The sequence below is a fragment of the Sinohyriopsis cumingii genome, chromosome 5, assembly GCF_028554795.1.
Source record: "Sinohyriopsis cumingii isolate HCF-2022 chromosome 5, ASM2855479v2, whole genome shotgun sequence".
Classification (NCBI taxonomy): domain Eukaryota; kingdom Metazoa; phylum Mollusca; class Bivalvia; order Unionida; family Unionidae; genus Sinohyriopsis; species Sinohyriopsis cumingii.
The window spans coordinates 13,312,446-13,335,857 of NC_142965.1; the positions used below are offsets into that span (position 1 = coordinate 13,312,446).

At 36.8% G+C, this 23,412-nt stretch overlaps 1 protein-coding gene across 2 annotated transcripts in view; it reads left to right on the forward strand.

The window, feature by feature from the left end:
- Positions 1-606: 606 nt before the first annotated feature.
- The window catches only part of LOC149798652 (uncharacterized), a 67,919-nt gene continuing 45,113 nt past the window's right edge, over positions 607-23,412 (forward strand). The window contains exons 1-2 of one of the 2 annotated variants that reach the window (XM_089957497.1): positions 607-946; positions 1,144-1,186. The gene's annotated coding sequence lies outside the window, so the exon portion shown is untranslated. The remainder of the gene's footprint in view (positions 947-1,143; positions 1,187-23,412) is intronic. The other variant, XM_089957495.1, reaches the window with a different exon arrangement.

A 23,412-nucleotide genomic window follows, 5' to 3' on the forward strand; every position in this document is an offset into this window, starting at 1 on the left:
GTGAATAGGAAATATGCTCCCCTATAGGTTTGCGACAACCAAAACAAAGATAAACACTGTACGTTGATATCATAACCGTGCCATGTAGATGGATAGGTACTAAATTTAATGCGGAATATATGTTTGGTCAATAACGAGAGATAGGTTCAATGTAACCTTGTTTTAGCAACTTAAACTTCGACTGCCCAGTATCAGCTGAAACGCAGGTGATTGTTCTTCTTTTAACGGCATGAGGAAGAGATCATGAAACGTGAATGTTAAGATTAAATATATTCAACTGCATGGCTTTACGAATAATCACTCAAATATGAACTGTCGCCTTTGTTGAGGTAAATTATATTTTTTATTGGTTATCCACTAGTTATCGCTTTTGGAAATAGTATATATATGTAGACGGATATGTGCTAGAGTGAGAACTGTATATATCAATAATAAATAGTCCAATGCCATTTTTCAGGTAATGATAGTCTCAATATAACGGCCAGTATATCTGGTAGTGAACAGACCCGAGAAAGAACAGGAAGAAGTACCTACACACGGGACCATTTTGGAAAGGTTTTTCTTATATATACGTTTGTCCAGTCGAGACTGAAACTCACGCTTACAGAGATGATATGTTTGAGTGATCTGTATTGGCGAGCACATTAAGCTACTCGGCCACCCGGGGACCCACTTGTGTGTAGAGACCTCAGTAGGGTATACAGTTTATTTTGAATGTATTAAACATGCTGTGCCGTCGCATGCTTGTTGTTAAATTAAAAACTATTTTCAGTTTTACATACATGCTTTTATATTTTTGAAGGTTAAAATTACCATTTTGGAGAAACTATATCTTTATCGTTGAGTTTGAGACTACCATCCAGTTTGGAGGAGAGGGGGCGCACCCAGTTTTGTGATAGGACCTGGAGTTGTTTCTCCTTGACTGTATCTGCCTGAAATACTAAAGGTACGTGTGACGTATACTTCGAGATAATTCGCTTCTTAATCAAGAGCATATATCTTAAGATTCTGCGTTCAAAAAATTCAAATAAGCATTGATCAAAATATGATATGTCGACAAAAGCAAAAATCTAACAGTTTTAAAGAATCGCGCGTCATGCAGATATTATGTGAAAGTTGATAGTGTCATTCTCTACAATTCAGGTGCGGCCGACTACCTATAGCGAAGAGAACCAGCTACCGTGTGGTAAGCCACTGAATTTTGCCACTATCCATCACCAATTGAAAAAAATCATAGACCATTAATTCATTTCACATTTCATTTATTTTCATTATAGGCCGAGAAAATAACACGGTAGTATCTATCCAAAAATCGCTACAAAACAATCTGACTTGTATTTCGCGTGACCTCTAACTTTGTATGTATTGGCATGATGATCAATAAGATCAGCGGTGCTAACACAAGGACATTTCATCACCCAGTCATCATCAAACAGCTTTTACAGATAGGTGGTATTACCTCTTTCCAAGTGTTATGTATATTTGATTTCATTATATCTGATTTAATATATATTTATTTCAATTTAATTGTTTGTTTGTCAGTTTTAAAGTTTTGTTTTCATTGCGTGCTATTGTAATGTAAATTTATTCACTCGAGATGATACTTTTTCCAGAAAATACTTTGACCTTGATTTTTCTCGTTTTTTTTTTAAATTTGAATTCCGCTAAGTTTTGAAATTTTTAGTGGAAATTAGCAAGCTTTTTCTAAAATGTCATCAAAAGTAGAAATCTTTCTTTCAAATCCTACCCAGGAACAATTGGATCTTTTCAAAAAAGATGAATTGATTCGACTTGCCACAAAATACGATCTTTCTGAGGTAAAGGCTTCCTTAGCAAAACTGGAAGTGAGAAATAATTTGGTTCAGTACTTGGTAGAAAAGAATGTTTTGGATAAAAGTGCTTGGTTTCGATCAGTAAGTCTGTATCAGACTCTGACACGAAAGTAAAGGAATTATAATTAAAATACAAGATGGAATTGGATTCAAGGAAGCTGGAAGTTCAGAAGGAAGAAAGAGAGAAAGAGAGAGACATGCAAATGCAGTTACAAGAAAAACAAATGCATTTACAAGCAGTAGAAAAATAGAAAGAAAGACTAATGCAGATACAAAATAACAATGCATTTACAAGCAGAAGGAAGAGAAAAAGAAAAAGAAATGCAATTAAAAAATAACAAATGCAAATGCAATTAGATAAGGAAGAACGAGAGAAAAGAGGGAATATCAATTTAGAATAAAAGAAATGGAACTGGCGAGTGAAAAACACATTGATACTTCAAATCCAAATTTATGTTTTGATCTCGCAAATAATATTAGATTAGTGCCCCCTTTCAGAGAAAAAGTAGTCAAAGTTTACTTATTTTGAAAACGTTGCTGAAAATTTGAAATGGCCAAGGGAGAATTGGGCTCAATTATTACAATGTGTACTCACTGGTAAAGCTAGTGATATTTACCGTTCACTGCCATTTCAACAAAGTGGTGACTATGATGTGGTTAAAGAATGCATCCTAAGGGGTTATGAGTTAGTCCCTGAAGCTTATCGGCAAAAATTCAGAAACTATAGAAAAGAACCTGGACAAACTCATGTCGAATTTGCTAGACAAAAAGAGCAGTCATTTGATAGATGGTGCATATCCAAGAAAGTTGAACGAGATTATGAAAATCTCAAACAACTTGTATTACTTGAAGATTTCAAAAATTGTGTCCATAGTGATATCACTGGTCAACAGTGAAATCATTACTGACTTGAAAAGGCCCTAATCTGTAGTATTTTGGTGTGCCGAACACGAATATAACCGTGAAAAATTTGTATTGGCTCTCGTTTTGAAGATATTCATATACCTCATTTTCTATGTTTCACTGTGTAAATTTCTCCAGTAGGACTGCAGCAACATCCGGAATAATGATGTAACATTGCATAATACCATCATGCTCACATCATCCACAGTTGATTGCATCATTTTCTGATGCAATGCAATACTAATGCCATGCGGCTGCTGAAGTAAGTTGACGTCCGCAGTGTACTATACATGTGTAGGCCTATTATACTAATGCCAGGCGGCTGCTGAAGCTGACGTAAGCAGTGTACTATATAAAGCCCAATCAGATAGGTTCAGCATTTAAAATATTTTAGACGTTGTGCGAGACAGTTCAAGCTACTGTTACATAAAACTTATTATTTTATCCATTTACGTACAATAAAGAACAGTAATGCCTCGAAAGTGTGTTAATACCGCGGACAATTTTTGCTATATTTGTGGGGAAGTGACATTTGCCAACCAGAAGAAAAGTATCAATTCTCAAGTGAAGAAGGCATATCATCTTTACTTCGGATGCAAGGTTGGTGACCAAGACAAGCCTTGGGCTCCGCATATATGCTGTGCTACATGTACAACACAGCTTTCACAGTGGTTGAATTGCAAAAGGTCATCAATGCCGTTTGCAGTCCCAATGGTGTGGAGAGAGCCAAGCAACCACCTAAATGACTGTTACTTCTGCTTGGTTCCTCCTCTTTCCGGCGGAATAACGAAGCGAAAGAAGTCGAGAATAGTCTACCCAAACATTCCGTCTGCATTGAGACCAGTTCCACATGGTGAGGGACTTCCTATTCCAGAACCTCCAGCAGAATATTCTCTTGATTCATCTGACGAAGACAAAGGTGAGTCGACCTGTTCTTCTCCTGGTCCATCAGCATGCAGTGATCCAGATTTTCACTGTGGTGCATCATCAACCCCACGCAGAATAACACAGGAAGAACTAAATGACCTGATTCGTGATTTGGACTTATCAAAGAACAAGGCAGAATTGCTAGGATCAAGACTCCAACAATGGAATCTTCTAGAAGAAGATGTCACAATTACTGCATATCGAAAGCGCCACCAGCAATTGGAGCCTTTCTTCAGAAAGGAAAGTAATCTGATATTCTGTTCCGATATTGAGGGCCTCATGAATGCTTTAAAAATCACTCATGACCCACAAGAATGGAGACTATTTGTGGACTCTTCGAAACTGAGTCTCAAGGCTGTGCTTTTGCACAATGGAAACATTCTTCCATCTATTCCAGTAGCGTATGCTGTCCACATGAAAGAGACATACGATAACTTAAGGCAGCTACTGAATTCCATTGAGTATAACAAGTACAGCTGGCACCTCTGTGGTGATTTGAAGGTAGTTGCCCTTTTAATGGGACTGCAGCAAGGATATACAAAATACATGTGTTTCTTATGCGAGTGGGATAGCCGAGCAAGGGAAATGCACTACATGAGGAAGGAATGGACTCACAGGCAGAATGTAGCCATTGGAGAGAAGAATATCCAACACCCAGCTCTGGTTGAGGCTCAGAAAATCTTGCTACCACCCCTTCACATCAAACTAGGTTTGATGAAGAACTTCGTGAAAGCCATTGACCGGACTTTGCCAGCATTCCGATACCTGCATGAAAAATTCCCTCGACTCAGCGAAGCAAAGATTAAAGAGGGAGTTTTTGTGGGTCCTCAGATTCGAGAGCTTTTCAAAGATGACCGGTTCAACAACTTGCTGGAAGGTGACGCGAAACAAGCATGGAATGCTTTTCGCCTAGTTTCTACAAACTTCCTCGGAAATGTTAGGGCAGAAAACTATAAGGAACTAGTAGAAGACATGTTGATGAAGTATAAGAAACTTGGCTGCAATATGTCTCTAAAGATTCACTTCCTTCATTCCCATTTGGATTTCTTTCCTAGCAACTGTGGTATTGTTAGTGATGAACACGGCGAACGTTTTCATCAAGATATCGCAACAATGGAACAAAGATACCAGGGAAAATGGTCCACTACAATGCTGGCTGACTACTGCTGGACACTCCTCAGAGATGCTCCCGAACAGCTGTACAAGAGACAGGCGAAGAAATCTAAGATGTAGTCAATGACTTGATTTTTTATAGGTAGGCTATTACAGTTGACCTTTTACTATTGGAATGCATTTCGTTATGTAAACATTAATTTCTTGCAGATTACAAAAAAACTAGAGCCAATTTTGCAATTTGACTGTCATATTCGTGTTCAGCACATAAAAATTGATAAGAATTGACTAATTTTATTTCAGTAACATGACTTTTGTAAAAATTTGTTGTCCAGTGTATTAAGTCATATCTTGACGAGCAGCAGATTGAAACCTTGGAAAATGTTGCTCGCGCTGCTGATGAGTATTCTTTAACTCATAAAGTTCCTTTTGTAAATAAGACTTCTACTCAACAGTCTTGGGCAGAAAAGTATTTCAGCCTAATACAAGCCCTTCAGAGAAGCTTGATTCAAGATCTTTGTCTCTTCCTACGTGTACCTATTCCAAAGGAAAAGGACACGTTATTTATGATTGCTACAAATTGAAAAATAGGCATCTGAATCAAGACAGACCTATTCCAAATGCTCTTATTTCTAATAGCTAAAGGTCACGGTCATGTATTGAAAGCAATACATTTGTTGGGTCTAATAAACCCCAGTCTGATTTTATTATGGAGAATTATGAGCAATTCATATCGAATGGTTCTATATCACTCTTGGGTGAATTTTCCAATCCTTTCCCTATTAAAATTAAGGGACGCAGGAGCTTCTCAGAGTCTTTTATTGTCAGGTACTTTGCCTTTTTCTAAGAAGTCTTCTTTTAATGAGAGCGTTCTTATTTAGCGAATAGAGTGCGGCTTTGTTAATGTTCCTCCCCATTGGGTAAATTTGTCATCAGACTTAGTCTCAAGACCTGTGACAGTTGGAACGGTCTCTATTTTACCATTTGTGGGCATTCATTTATTATTAGGCAACGACCTAGCTGGAGACAAGGTTCTGGTTAATCCACTTGTAACTGACAAGCCTTGCTTGGTTCAGAAAGTCGATCCAAAGGAAAAAGAATTCCCTGATTTATTCCCGGCTTGTGCAGTTGCCAGTGCTATGGCAAAAAAAGCTCTTGAGAATGATATTGATAAGGATAGTATTTATTTAGCTGACACATGTATTGGTCAGGCTTTTGATGAGATCAATTTCATTCCTTGTTTGGATCAATCAAAAGGTATTGATAACAGTGATCCTCTTTTAACTACCCATTCTCTTTATTCTAATCAGGGTGATAAACGACAATCACTTGTCCTCGAACAGGAAAAAGATCCTGAGATCTTCTGTTTATTTTAAAGGGCCGTTAGTGAAACTGAACCTACTGAAGTTCATGCCTGTTATTTCATTAAAAAAGGAATTCTTATGAGCCAATGGAGATCTCCCGAGGAACCTGCTGATGACGAATGGTCAGTGAACTATCAAATTGTAGTTCCAAACCCTACAGACAGGAAATATTTAGTCTGGCCCACGAAACTCCATTTTCTGGTCATTTAGGGATCGATAAAACTTATCACTAGATCTTAACTCACTTCTATTGGCCAAAAGTCAAAAGTGATGTTAGTAAATAGTGCAGATCTCGTCATACATGTCAAATGGTAGGAAAACCAAATCAGAAAAGACCTAAGGCTCATCTCCAACCTATTCCTACCTTTGACGAACCATTTAGTAGAATTATGGTAGATTGTATTGGTCCCCTACCTAATACCTGGTCAGGTAAACAATACCTGTTGACCGTTATGTATGCGTCAATAAGGTTTCCAGAGGCAATACCTTTTTGGAATATTAAAACTTTGATAAAGATTGTTTAACTCAATTCGGCCTTCCCAAATCAGTCCAATCGGGTTAAGAGTAAAATTTTAGGTCTTAAACTTTCCAGCCTCTATTGCTTGACTTTGGCATTCAGCAATTCAAGTAAAAAGTGAAGTTATGGTTTGTCAGAACTTTAATGGAGAGAATTTTTTATTTTGGTAATAATGGAGTTCTGTCTCTTATGCTCATTCTTCAAGTTTTTCTTCAGTTTAGATAGTATATACCTTACAAAGTTAAGAAGAAAATTATAATATTAGTGCTCCTGAGATCTTAATAAATTATAGGAGTACCAGTATATTGAAAGAGATAGCAAGGTTAAACATGCAATTAATGTAGTTGTACCTGTCCCACTCAGTGAAGATTTGAGTGAAGGAATATCATCCGATTCTACTGATATTGGAGTGACAAATCTTCGGAATCCAGAAATTATGAAAGATCTGGACCAGAAACTTTCACATTTTCAAGAGCAAGAAAGAAATGAACTTAAACCGTTATTATTTGAATATGAGCACTTATTTCCAGGTGTTTCTAAAAGAACCAACAACATTTTCCATGACGCTGAAATTGTAAATTCCAAACCTGTGTAACAACATCCGTACATGATAAATCCTCTCAAACAGGAATAGTTGAGAAAAAGAAATTCAATGTTTGATGGAGAATGATTTTTTAGAGCCCAGTAAAAGTGACTGGAGTTCACCACGCATACTTGTTCAAAAACCAGATAACACTTTTCGTATGTGTACTGATTATAGGAAGGTGAATAGTGTGACAAAAACAGATTCATTCCCGTTAGCAAGATTCGATGAATGTATTGATAAGATCGGGAATGCCAAGTTTTTTAAATCAAATTTGACCTTCTGAAAGGAATTTGGCAAATTGCACTAACGGAAAGAGCAATGGAAATTTCGGCATTCGTGACTCCAGATAGACATTACCAATATAAAGTAATGCCGTTTGGGATGAAAGGTTCGCTAAGTACATTTCAACGTCTCATGAATATGATTACCTCTGGTCTAGACAATTGTGATGGTTACATCGATGAGGTCATCGTCTGCAAGGACACCTGAAAAGAACATTTAGCAACAATTCGGAAAATCTTTGAGAGACTCACTGATGCATGCTTGACAATTAATTTATCTATACGTGAGTTCTGCAGTGCTAGTGTAACTTTTCTAGGACACATCGTGGGACATGGACAAGTTAAACCTATAGATGCTAAGGTCAAGGCTATCTCTAAATTCCCTGTGTCTGTAAATAAAAATCAACTGATGAAATTTTTAGGTATGGCCTGATACTATCGAAAATTTTGTTCCAATTTTCCATACATGCTGAACCCCTGATGAATTTATTGAGTAAGAAAAGCAAGTTCCTTTGGACTGAAAAATATCAGGAGGCCTTTGACAAGTTGAAAGCCATACTTAAAAGCACGCCAGCTCTTACAGCTCCAAATTTCAGCCAGTCATTTAAGCTGTCTGTTGATGCATGTGATGTTGCGGTTGGAGCAGTTTTGATTCAAGAAGATGAAAATGGTATTGATCATCCAGTGTGCTACTTTTTCTAAGAAATTAAATAAGCACCAAAGAAATTATTCAACAATCGAGAAAGAATGTTTGGCTTTTATATTGGCATTGCAACATTTCCAAGTTTACCAAGTTTACCTTAGTTCAGCTCCTTCTTTGATTATTGTGTTTAGTGACCACAAACCCATTACTTTCATCGGCAAGATGAAAAATAGAAATCAAATACTACAAAGGTGAAGTTTGTTTTTGCAGGAATATAATCTTAACATCGGGCTCATCAAAGGAAAAGATAATTTAATAGCAGACGCACATTCCCGTGTATAATAATGTATTATTTCATGTACACTGTGTGCAATTTATATAAGTTCTTTTTAACCTCATGTATAATTAGTATGTGGTAAAAAGAAAGCTTTATCATATACATCTTTCTTTTTCTTTATGGGGGAAGTGTTATGTATATTTGATTTAATTATATCTGATTTAATATATATTTATTCCAATTTAATTGTTTGTTGGCCAGGATTAATTTTTTTTATTTTTCATTACATGCTATTGTAATGTAACTTTATTCACTCGAGATGATACTTTCTCTAGAATATAGTTTGATCTTGACTGTTCGTTTTAGTAAACACCAGGTGTTGACCTAGATCGTGACCATAATTCCAAATTAGTAGCAGCCACGTAAATAAGTGGGGTATTCTTTGAAATTTTAAAATGATTGGCTGTTGTCGAGGTCATGACGGGACTACTGATTTAAGATGTAAACAATTTTTTAAATTTTATTTCTGAAAGTAAAATGATTGGGTCTTATCAAGGACATACAGGGGCTATGTGATTTTTATTTACATGTAAACATGACCACGTGACCCTTATCGAGCTTTAAACCATCATATTATAGAAGTAAACACAGTCGGGTTTTTCTTTACACTGGAAGGTGTTGTGTCGTTTGAGTTATTTCAAATTACTTGGATTCAAAAGGATTTTAAAATAATTCCAGGAAAATACGTGTGCTCATGTGAGATTCTTGAACAAAGACAGCTATTATAAAAAAAATGTATTCAGATTTCCAAAACCGGATTGGTATTTCTTGTTTCTAGAAGGAACTGTAGACTTCAATACTACAGGTTAAAGCATACGTCATCGCCTTCCATCTTGGATTCTTCGTTGGGACTCGAACTTGAGATCATTACAATATTTTGTTATTAGGACTTCAACAATTTTATTCGTGGATAATTCTAGGATTATTTTTGGATTTGATTCTTCAAACCAAAGTTCATATTTTTTCATTTTTACAGACTTTTTCCAGGGAAATAAATTATTATATTTTTTAAGCTTGTTGTTTTCACTCTTTCTTGTGTTACTGTTTATTCGAGCCTAAACACGTGACATAAGACATATAGAAATGTACCCTGAATATTCCTAAACCATAATCAATACCTTATCATGGCTAATATTTCCTCCTTTCCTCTCCTATGTTTTCCTGACTCTGGTTTATTATTCGCCACCGACTTTGCAAAGGATTCTGCGTTATGATGGCCTCCGTTTAGGCATTTAAATCTGACTGTGATGTTTTACAAGGGAATGCAACTTGATTCATAAAACGTCAGTGGAAGGGGAACAGAACAACTATAAAATGTTTCTTATATTACTTTTATTTGTTTACCAGTAGTGTTATTATAGCGATCGAAATTATTTGCTCCAATGACTGATATAAATTGCTAAAATTCGGTGACGCAAGTAATACACCTGAAGGCTTTATGTTTTCGAAGTTATTTCTTCTACGCTTGTGTTTTTCTCTTCGCTCTCTTAATAATACTTCCCCCTGAAGCTGAGGCTTTGTTAATAACAATACCATTTGCATTTTAACTTTAAATCTTTATTGTCCTGTAAAAACCAGAGAAAGACTTGCTTATCAAACCAAAACCACTGTCATCCAAACTTTCCTTTTCCACCAAATGATGAATCAAAATGTTTTATATTTCTTGCTTTGTCAAGGTACTTTCCTCATTATGATGCCTGATAAACTCAAGCATTTGGGAAATTTTCGTAGGCTCTAGCCTCTTCTGGGTAGTATTTGAAACAAATGTTTCGATATTAGCTGACATTTTGAATGCCTGCTGGCTTCACTACAGATTTCACAAATGTGTGAACCTGAAATCTTTACCATCAACAATGAAACAAAGTCAGCATACATTTTAAAGAAAATTTTCAATGCCTCTACAATATTGTTAAAGAAACTCAGATCAATGATGTGTTCCCAGTTTCTGCTACGAATCTGGGCCTTAAATTATGTAACAGAAATATTTGAAACCAACAATGTTAATAAAATCAACAAATACTTTATTTATGTATGTTAAAAAGTGAAAATGTAAGTGACACAGTATTGTGAATTATAAAATCGCAAATGTCCTATGACAAGTCCAAATTAATAGAATGTTCAGAATGAATTCCAAAAGTCATGAATGTCCTGATGTACAAATAGTCTTGAATGTCCTGTTGTACCCGTAGTCTTAAACATCCAGATGCACCATAATGATGCAATAGAGAATATTTTTGAATGAGTTACCAATGATGACAAAGACGTTAATTCTAAGGTCAATGAGCTATATATAATTCCAACGAATAATTTAAATAAATGACTACTCTCAATTTGTTTCTGACCATGACTGTAGATGATTAAACAGAGTAATCTTAAGATAGGAATAAATAATTTCAAACTTATGTTTATACATATTTACCTTAACGTACAATGCAAATGTAGTATCTTGAAAACGAATGAACCAATTCCTCTATCTCTTAAATAAGACTGGACCTTGAACTGAAATATCAGTAAAAATCTTGTTTACCACTTACATTTATGGCAAAAATCAGGCATGCAAAATTCTATCTACAATTCTCAGTCGCAGACAGACGTCAATCACACAATATAAATTAAATATGCATAACAGATAAAACTACCTAGCTGAATAATAATAAACTATACCATTAGGAGCCTTGCAGAGCAATACGTGTTTACTCATGGATTGATAGAGGAGGCTTTTATTGCGCCAGCTCACTATTACAGTTTGTGTTTTAAGTCGCCAATGATTTATTTCAGCAAAAGTGTCAGTGCATCTAATACTTCTGTGTCTGGCAGTTTGAATGCTTTAGTATCCTTCTGAGACACATTAAAAATTAAGCAGACACAATAACCTTACTATGAAATATTTTAACATCATTTGCATAGTTTATGTTTTTTTTTCTTCTTCTGTTAATGTACTCTTGATGTGCGATCAGGAAAGAATATGTCAATGTTGAAGGCTCTATAAATGTATATGGCTGAAGGAGAACGTACCTGGTCACTGGGATGGAGGTGGAAAAAATCGAACCGATTTTAATTAAAACTTGACTAAGAGCAACTCAAAACGAATGTAAAGAAAACGAAATGAAAAAAAGGATTGAAGTGTAGCCTAGCAGTATTTCGTAAATATTTACTATTACTTGTGTAAGAAGTATTTTCAAATATCAGAATTGAATACAAACTTTCAATATAATATTCTTTACTAAGAAATATGTTTTTGAAAGGCCAGTATTTTTAAATGGGGGGATTATTAATGATTTCTCCATATAAAATAGACCACCTCTCGCTTGCATCCGACCCATCAAGTTTCCAGGAAGTCTCAACTGTACTAATACATTGCATACGCGCCTTAATCTTACTTCCGAGAAGAGATATAACAAACTTTTACCTCCCTTACTTAAAATACATTGTACAGTTAACCTACTAGTAATTTTCAACACTTGAAAGCATTCTTAAATTTGTAAGGCTAATAATATATTTAACCTTCTTTTGTATTAATTTCCTTCTTATCTACATTGATCACTTTAAGTTTTTCTTTGGGGTTCGGTGTATAGGGAATGGAATAATTATACGTTAATATTTCACTTATTGTTGCTCATTTTCTAATTACAAAGGCAGTAATCAGATTGTTTAAGATATTAGAAAATACCTTTAGTAAATATTAATGAAAACAGAGTGGATGAACTTAAGGGTACGTTAATAATTTATAAGTTTAACTCAAATATCCTGCCCACAATATTCTGAATTTTTAACCGTCTTTGAATTTTTTAGTTATTTTTGGAAAGTGTCTTCTCTGTAATGCTGTTTAAGAGTATCATATACTTACTTGTTGCCATATCTTCCAAAGGCAGCTTGTGTGAAATCAAGTGATAAAAGACCTGTGGAGAAAAAAAACTTATTTGCACTCATTAATAACATTTTGTATCATCTGACCAGAGAAAGACGCAATCCACGGACAAGTTTTACAAAGAGGTTACTTTTGTGCCATAATTTGTTTCAGTAAAGTATTTGGTTTTGCCTGGGATCGGCTTAGTCAAGGTTCTGATAATGAAATGGAAATGGAATTTGCTAGAATCCTTTCAAAAGATCAACCTTGGTGTCATAGTTTGCATTTCCAGTCATGTCTATGCAGCCATCCATTATCGGCAATAGAATGAATCTGTTTTAGTAACACTATTCACTTTATTATACTCAGTGCACATTGGGAAATTATTATCTGGTTTGGTTTAAAAATACCCGGTCAACTCTAATAACTTTTAATCGATTCTAAGAAATCATTCTCTAGAAAATACTGAATTTGTGTATTCAAACATTCATGTTATAGTTTTAACTCTACGCTGACGTTTCTCATTGAGTTTTTCTATTTATTATGATATTGTTGAAATTCCAACGACGTTCCAGTCGGGGGCTTGTGTCCCTGTGCCGTCTTCACAGTTTCATATGCGCAAATACCATTGAATTGTTAGCGGATCATCCACCAAACGATTCTGATCTGATATTTGGCCAACTATAATTAACTCGTAATTGTGCTAGTGCGATCTCAAATGACGACCATTAGTGGCTTGTATCGGAGTAGGAAAACTAATATCAAATTCTGGATGCACTGTCATCGGTGATATAATTGTGGTCGTCGGCGGCGTTGTGTTAATTTGTTTCAGTTTTGTAGTTATTTTTGCGGTCATTATTATATTATACGGATTCTAAACGTGGCGGTGGCTACTTGCGAAGGATCGTTATCGTTGGAAACTGACGGCGTCGGAACTCCTGCTATCTTTATATACCGATGATAAATATCACTAATTGCAGCAAATTCACTATCTGATATTATACCGTCATTTACCCTAATTGCCATTATCGACGATACATTTATACATGCATTTGTCGCCGCCCATACTATTTCTGTTTGTTCATGTAATTTCTTAACGGCACATGTCGATGGTCTTTTGGTGATAATATTAAGGATACCAGTAGCACCGACAACAACAGCGACACCGATTCCTATCACTGGCATATTACGTTTGTTACTGATAACGCGTCGATTAACATCGTTCTTTCAGCGACCAGCGAGCACACAGGATATATAGCATTATCGGACCGCTCCGGTGGCCTAGTGTTTTAGAGCGCCCACCTCGGATGCCGGATGTCGTGGGTTCAAACTCCGGCCGAGCCATACCAAAGACTTATGAAAATGATACTTACAGCTGCCTCGATTGGAGCTCAGCATTAAAAGTTTAGTATTATGACTAGTCGGCCTGGTGCCAGGATAATGTGACTGGGTGTGACATGATGCTTTATACTTGCGTCATGATGCCCTAATGATAGACATCGCTATAATCAGTCATACTGCACACATCGTAGCGAAAAGATTGAAAAATTGTTCAAGCTACCTTAAAGATCCAAATTATATACACACACAGCATTGTCGATGACGATGATAGGTCTGCGATATCGCCATTGTGTTGTCATATGCTCTTCGTTGATGTTTTCCTGTGATGCCTTACACGCATATGCTTGATTATAACTGTAAGATTGTGTGAGATTCATTGACAGTATATCTAAGTCTATGTAATGAATTGAGATGTTTTTGCGATGAATTCTAGGTACGACCAATACGTCGTCGCTGATAAATTTCTATCTGCGGGATCCAAAAGGAATATTTCCTCGGTATTTTGATTTAGCACGATTGACACAGTTGAAGGAAATCCATCGGTTGAATAACGCCACGGATAAGTTGCAAATATCCTAAATGTCGAAGCGCTAAATACTGAGAATACACCACGGTGACCTCAGCAGTTTGTTGATGGTGAGATTTTGTTTTGACCATGTTTCTGATCCAGACCCCACCGTGTATACGGCATTGATGATGGCAGCTGCATGAATTACACCAGCTCCAGTCTTTTTAATTTTGTCGGCGATGTCATCGATTCATGTGCGAATTTCATCGAGCCTAACATCGACGACCAATAGATTTCCAAAGAACTTTTTGGGCGACTTTATGAAGTCTCTAACAGTCTCTTCGAACTTTCGTAAACGTCACTACATGAACATCATACTCAGATCGCAAACGTGGTTAATGTATCACTAGTTGTTGTGAACGTGATGCTTATCGCGGCGTCGCTGTCATACACGTTCTTTTTTCTCTGCAGCTCATCCGTTTCCGCTTGTTTTATTAGAACGACAAGTTTATTTCCGTTCATTCTGAGTGGACTGGTTATTGACTTGCAGGTCCTTTAAACATATCTACGGATCTCATATCCAATCGCTAAGATTTATACGTTTGAGTCTCTGATGTTTCCTCTATCAATAAATACCAGGATCATGTCGTTGGTCACATCTAAAACGCGCAGGATTATATCAACTCGTGTCATATTGCTCGTCTTTAACCTACCATGTTTATCCTGAAAAACAACATCTTCATCTAGGTCAACCCCCGGTGAGAGTTATAAGATCAGAAACCTCATCCTTAGTAACATACGCTGAAAAAATAAATGCCACCATGACCCTTGCGCATAGCATGTCTTCTGTAAATATTTGCCATTTTAAATTATCGACCTGTATAAAACGACCGCTGGTGTACTCGTGTACGTGTTTATGCGGCGGTGCTGATGACCTTCATATAGCGCTAAGTACAGCAAGTATGTTTGGACCGCATATTGGTGGATCTGTTAATGCAATGTCTGCGTTGGTAATCTTGAATACAAGATTGGGCTTGCAAATCCACTGATATATTTTTTTAAAATTGTTTTGGTGGCCCCAATCCCTACGAATAAAAAGGAAACAGCATCACACGGATCAATAGTATTTGAAACTCAGTGAGTATCCTTACCTGAGCTTCCATCGGGATTAATTATACCGGTTTCGGCATGCTTTGGTGGGAATATACCACCAGTCTTTCCTATATCGTTCATTGCATTCGCAGCAAGGTCAATCCGCATGCCAGTATTTACTATCTTGGCGTTGTTAAAGTGTCTGAGCTAACGTTAAGTCAGCCATAGTTTATTTGGTTCTTGTTACGCCATTGATTTCAGAAATATCTTTGTTCCATAATTATCGTTTTTGATGCCGATTGCCGCTTGGTGACATTGACATGTTGATATGATATTTTATACAACATTATGAATTATTTAATTACATTTTTTCGACTCTTGCATCAACAACCCTCATTCATCCACTAAAACCTTTGAGCAGCATTGTTTTGTTTCATCGAGTAACAATGATTGCTCTATTATACTCACCAGGAGCAGATGGTGGTCGTGCTGCACGAGCTCGAAAATGTATGTCAACGACGGATTGTCTGAACAGATGCATGTTTTACCAATGAGATATAGTATTACGGATATAGCATTGTAATACCCCAATGAAATATCAGTAAACCAGAATCAAAATTTTGATCACACCCAATAAATTTCATCAAACGTGCAACATGATTTTTCTCAGAGTCCAGCAACACTTCTTCGGATGGTTATTGATGTCCATTTATTTTCAGAGAAACTTTACAAACCCCGAGCGTGTCAAACACCATTGGGTTTCACGTCTGTGAATTTACTCCGGTGTTATCCTGAAGCTCTATAAATATATGTTGTGGTACTGAAATTCCCTCCGCTGATGCTATCTCCCTTGCAAATAACCCAGCAACACTACTTTGAGCACTGTCTATGGTCAATGTCAACCACGACAGCGTTGATTTGTCGCCGTTATCTACAAAAGTTGTTGTTCTTCAACGAGTGGTGATATCATTGTTGGCATCCACAACGAAAGTTTTTTTTCTGTTTCACCTTGCCTGCATAAATTGCATATGGTCGCCAGATTGCATCGTCGTTGTTGTCCTTTCGAACAAGCACAAAAGTGTGTTTAGACCAAACTTTTCTAACATTTCAGCAAAATCCAAAGATATGTGATGGTGTAATTAGACATGAAAAGTCGTCATAACCGTTTAACATTGATCGATGTTCGATGTGCAGCGAATCCGTGGATGAAATTTTCATTCATCGATGCGACTGCATATCCATCAGTGCTCATGGTTATGTGACGGTTCTCGGGGTGATCAGTGGTATCTTTCGCGAAAATAATTGACGCACCAGTGGATGCGAATAATCATCGGAAGATCTCGATCGGCCCAGTATCGTCTAAGCAATGTCAACATTTTCGAGTCATGATTCAATATTATTTACGTCAATGCCGTACATGGCACTGTTAAACAACGCCTCAACACCATTGTTAACAAAACCATAATTTGCTTTCAAAATCTTCCTTTCGATCTCAATGAATGTCTCAGTGGGCATAAATATCTGCTTGTATCCTGAACTTGTAGCTCGAATCATCCACGTGCGTTAGATACACGTGCATTATAAGAATAATACTGAACAGATTCATATTAATTTTGAGGACTGGTGCGTTTATGTCGAATGAGGGATCAGAACATTTTATTATATTATTTGTTGTTTAAAACGACGTTGAGCCAGGCTACTTACCGCAATCAGACATGCGGTTATATTTGTTTTTTCTCGGCTGTTTGCTGTTTTGTCAGTGGTGGCACGCCAGCAAAATTCTTTCAACTGCTCATTTGCAGCTAATTTGTAAATAAACGCTGATAGATAGCAGCTGATTCATTAATAATTTAGTGAGAATCGTTGCCGGTTCGTCTTCCACCAGTAAGAATTTCTAGTCGACTAACAGCAGCGAGAACGTTACTGGAACAAATTTTATGGTAAATCACCGGTGATTCAGAGATCACATGTTGTTTCTTACGACAACAATGTGCAAGTACACCATGAGTGAGCCCCTCTCCTTTTTTCTGCATCTGTTTTTCGTTCCTGTTTTAGATCTGTTTTTATCATCCTGAGCTTATCCTTTCTTCTGTCACTTTGTCAAGTTGACGCGTGATTTATTCCTGCTTTTGGTCCCTTTTATCCTTCACTATTGGAGCATGTTCCTTTACTACACGGTTAAAATTTCAAAATTATTAGTATCTTCATCAGATGTGATCTGCTGAGTATTTTTAGCAACGCGATATGCATCTTTAACCCAATCAGCAGCTTTCACAGTTTTAATATAATCGTGGTTTACATATCGATTTCTTTTACCGTATCCAAACAGGCAATATCAAGTACTAGGTCTTCATACCTGATAGCGGCAATACCTTCCTCAGCACATGTATATATTATATTATTTCTAACTTTTGGTGATGGCTGAAGAGGCTGCTGAGGTGACTGAACTTTGGGTTGTTTTTGAAGAGGTCGATGGGGTGGTAGGGCGGGTTGAAGACAAAAAGCAACAACCGCGGGTAATGTGTTAAGGGCTTTTTGTGCCGCCTCGGTTGGTATAACATTTTTTTTTTTGGAAGGGGGTTCGTTTGACCATTGGCTTAAACAACTTGTCTATACCTTCGTCAAATTCCACTTGAGCTTTCAGACGTTGTTGTAGCTGCTATTTTACAGAATAGCTAACAAGAAGATCTTTCATAATTGATTTTAGTCGTTATCGAGTTAGTTTAGCTGTACGAGATAGTTAGCACAGAATCACTCAATACATTGGTCAACAGTCAAAATGCTTTCGAAATAAATGAAGTCAAAATTTACTAATTCTGGGTCACTGAGAACAAAAATGGAGCTTAAAATTGTTGATTAGTTCCTGTTTTAAAAATATGAGATTGGGTCAGTATATACGACTCTTGACTTGGGAATGACGGAGGATAAGTGAGATATAAATGGAAGGGATCTCAATTTAAAGCAGAAATTGATAAAAATACATATTTGACTCGATCTTTGAAAAAATATATTACTGGGTTTGGACAGTACTTACTTTTTCGGCAAAACAATGAATAATGCAATGATGCAATCTAAAGCTGGTATTGCGTTATACATGATATGAACTGCATCATGTTTATTTCTAGAAATTATGAATGATGCAATCATAACTAAGCTTGCAAATTACCCTATATCAGCAGTAGAAATCATACAGTTTCGTGTTCTCTTATTTATCATTGTTTGATGTTGCAAAGGGACACATTTATCTTTAGCCAAAGTGAGCAGAGATGAATCGTACTTGCGTGAACCATGCAGATAACTTCTGCTGTTTGTGGTGAAGTCATGTTTGCATCACGAAAGCGAAGTATAACCGATATGGTTAAAAAGCCTATCACCTTTATTTTGGCTACAAAATTGGAGATCAGGACAAGAGGTGGGCCCCACACATATGATGCAACACTTGTGCAATAAATCTTCGCCAATGGTTGAACATGAAAAAGAAATATATGCGTTTTTTGCAGTACCAATGATTTCGAGACAGACAACTGATCATATCAGCAATTGTTACTCCTGAATGTTGCCTCCAGTTGGGAAAGGTTTGTCAAAGAAGAAAATGTGGATTGTGCACTATCCAAACATTCCATCAGCTATACTTCCAGTACCCCACGGAGAATGCCTGTCGGTTCCTGATGCACCAGAATCATTCTCACTTGAGTCAGACGAGGATGAGGAAGAGGATACAATTTCTAGTCCTGAACCATCAATGTCACATGACCCATATTTTCTTCTATCCTCCTCCTCTGAACCACACCTTATAACACAAGGTGAACTGAATAACCTTGTTGGGGATTTTGACCTATCCACGAGTAAGGCAGAGCTGTTAGGCTACAGCCTACAACAATGGAATCTCCTGATAGGTGATGTCAGGGGTTTCATGTTCCGTGACCATGAAAATGATCTTCCCCATTCTTCTTCGTGTAAGGTGATATTGTAACCTGCAACAACATCAATGTTGCAACCCTCGACTTCGTTCATGATCCATATAACTGAAGGCTGTTCATTAATCCATCGAAAACGAGTCTTAGAACTGTTTTGCTGCATAATGGCAATGCGTTGCCATCAAATTCAGTTGATCATGAAGTCCATATGAAGGAAACCTATGAAAACCTGAAACAACTATTTAGGTGCATAAACTATGACCAACATCAGTGGCAGTCTTGTGGCGATTTGAAGGTTCATCCTTTCTTCCTTGGTTTGCATACTGGATGTACAAAGTACTGCTGTTTTCACTGCGACTTGGATAGTTGTGCGAGGGATTCGCTCTATAACAAGCGAGATTGGCCGCTCCGACAGCCATTGGAGCCTAAGAGGAAAATTGTTTAGCATCCACCACTTGTTGAATCAATGATGATTTTGGTGAAGAACTTTGTCAGAGCAATGGACAAAACACAAGCAGCTTTCAAGTACCTCCGTGGAAAATTTACAAGGTTAAGTGAAGCTAACATAAAGGAAGGTGTTTTTGTTGGTCCTCAGATTTCCTTGAACTTCATCGAGATGATTCATTTGACTTTTGCGTGAAAGGAAAAGACAGCTAGTGGCAACAAAATTTATCGGAAACAGTAAGGCAGACAACTACAGGGAGTTGGTGGAAAAAACCTTTCCCAAGGCATAAAGAAGTCTTCGGTTCAACATGTCACTAAAGCTAGATATTATGCACTCTCATCTAGATTTTTTTTCCACCGAACTGCGGAGCAGTGCGCGACGAGCACGGCTAGCAATTTCACCAGGACATTGCAGCAATGAATAAGCAATATCAGGGAAAATGAAGCAAATCAATGCTTCCAGACTATTACTAGACAGCGACAAGAGATGCTGCATTTAATGAATACGAGAGACAAGCTAAGAAGTGCCGAGTAGACACTGAAAAAGGACTAAATTATGTACTTATATATGCATAATAGCTTTTGCCTATTGTTTCATAATAACAATTTTTTATATATGTCTTTTGCTGTTTTATAAAGTGTAATATAATCAGAACAGGTGAAATATTATCATGCAAAGCAACCATAAACACGTAAAAATTCATAGGTTTACAATTTATGTTTAAAATTCTACCATCTACACAGTATACATAGATGTAAAATCTAAACACTTAAATATCTTGTAAACAGTAACCAATCATTTGTTTTAATTGTCATAATCGAATTCAGCTCATCAAAATCCATAATAAATACCACATTTTCTGTCTGAAGCAGACGACTTCTAAAACATTGTAAACCAGTGTTATCATTATTAAAACAACAATTTAATTACACATCACCTGTTAACAGATATACTAAAATACACATGGAAGAGTCAAATATCAGCAAACCTATCGACGTGCGCGGCCCATATTTGTTTTTGCACCCCGGTGGAGACCACATCGGGGCGAACTGGGCCTTATTGTTGTAATATTTTGTCCCGGGTCATTGTAGCTTTTTCCTAGAGGGTTCGATTTTAAGAAATGGTCGGTTTGTAGCACAAAAAGTGATGGTTCGCCCCTCGGATATAAAATAACTGCGAGATATGCTAACCAGGCTTACATACAAGGTTTGGATCGGATTTTGACAATTAAAAAGTCAGTAATTTCCCATGTACAGCATTGACGGAAATAATATTGAATCATGACACGGATGCGAAATCGGGGCCTTAAAATGGTTAAAGATTTATATATTTTCTTTCCTAGTCTCATCTACTTCTCTTCGGTGGCCTAGTGGTTAGAACGTCCGCCTCGGATGCGGAAGGTCGCGGGTTCGATTCCCGGTCGAGTCATACCAAAGACTTACAAAAATGGTAGTAACAGCTGCCTCGCTTGGCGCTCAGCATTAAGAGGTTAGTGTTATGACTGGTCGGCCTGGTGTGTGGGTGGGACACCATGCTCCATGTCTGCGGCATGATGCCCCAGTGCTAGACATCACTACAAAACTGTCACACCGCAGACATCGTAGCGATATGACTGAAAAAATTGTTAAAGCTACGTTACAAATCCGAATCATAGTCACACACACACACACACACACACACACCCCTCTTCTTCAATTATTTTCAGAATTGTTGGACAGATAACTGGCCACCTATTTGGTAGTGCATGATGTATAGTATGTCCGGATCGGGTTTGGTCCGGCTGAGCACTTTATCTCCACTTTATCTTCCCTATAAATGGCTATGCTTTCGCCGTTAGTCTTAGGCGGCAGACGGCATGTCCACTTACAACACATCATTATAATAGTGTCTCAAGGTTGTAATGTTTCACTGGTTTTACAAACACAGTCATAGACAAATATTTTCAATATTGGCTGTATTACTATTCGTCTTCCTATTTTGTAACTTTCCGTTAGTTATGAATTAGAAATTATTCATTTTAATCATTATGTATATTAGGTTCCTATCTTACAGAAGATTTTATATCAAATTTATGCAGGTTATATATATATATATCTGAACGAACTCTGTAACCGGAAACCTGTGATTTACAAAAGACAAATATCAAGGCTACGTCCCTCGCTTTGTCTTACAGAATAAGACAGTTATGTTTACAATTGGATGAAATTGATTACATCGCATTTGAATTGAGAACTATGTTTAATGGGATTATTCATTAAGATTAAGCTTGTTTGAGTACTTGATAGTATATGCCTCTCTAATAAGTTAATAAAACTCTTATCAGAAATAATCTATAAATTGTTGCCAAGCTTAGCCAATCTGATGCAAGATCCCATCACAAACATGAATGATCTTAATTTGACAAGATTACTCAGAATCAGATCAGAAATACTCTCTAGACTTGTTAAAAGGTCAGCAAATTCGATGCTAGATCGCACCATTAGTATGTACGGATCTCGCTCATTACTGAACTCATCCACGATCTTGATAAAATAAGCAGAAACATAAAACCAGTCTTAAAATACTATATTGTTATGAGAGACCACCTATGGTGAGATAACCGGTTTTCAATACACTGTTGAACTGAGTATATAGTGGTATGACTCATCATGACAATACCAGTCTACAGGATTCAGGCCACTGATTCTAGAGCTAAATGAGAACACGTCTAGAAATGGGTGAATTTAGTTTATACACATGTTTATAGAATCATAATTGTGTGATAAAGAAGTCATGACTGTGTGATAAAGAAGTCATGATTGTGTGATAAAGACAGGTAAACGTTTACTACAAAAATCTTTTGAAAACTAATCTTACATGTAACTGAAGGAAAGATATATTGTTCCGTTAATGCATTCTCAGTCTGGTTAAATACTTCACACTCATTACTGAAACAGCACCCGACTCTTTTGTGCGGAATTGAAACACGCTTTAATCGCGTTAAGATAAAAGAAATACAGCAGCTCATACTGTTTTCTCCACACATAAGAGTACATCAAGCATAAGTCTATACTGAGTTACGGAGGTTTATTCATGAGCATTTAGACATTTAAAGCAATTTAAATTTTTGCATAATGGAATTCAAGAGGTGAATTATGGGAGTTAAAATAAAAACTTGGGTCCGTGGACGACCATGCTCATTCGACAGTAGTGATAGTCTTTCATTACAAAATAACTACATCGTCCGAGGGATTTAATGTTTGAGATCATATTTAAAGTTTGTTTGAACATCGGATCAAAACAAACGCACTCTAAGTGGCAACAGGCAATCATTAATTGACAGATGATAGGCAACGCATAATGGACGAAGGGTTCGACCACAGAAGTGAGCTAAACAATACGCAGCAGTGGTCCTGATATTGCTTCTTGTGAAAACCCAATATGCATATGAATTTCCATGTAATAATAATAATGTAATAATAATAATAATGAGGACTTTGTATAGCGGCTAATCTTTAGAAGCTCTAAGCGCTTTACAACATTAGACAACACCTATAATATAAAAAACATATAATGATATGATTACAAAAACAAACACCATGAAATTAGAAAACATTAAAAAAGACATGCTGAGAATATTTAAGGTAGGAAACATTATTAGGTCTTTAAGTTTGTTCTTGCAGTCGAAATAAGTGAGTTTTGAGAGCCCTCTTGAATGTGATCACTGTGTCTTTGTGTCTAAGTTCAGTGGGCAATTCATTCCACGTTGCTGGGCCCTGG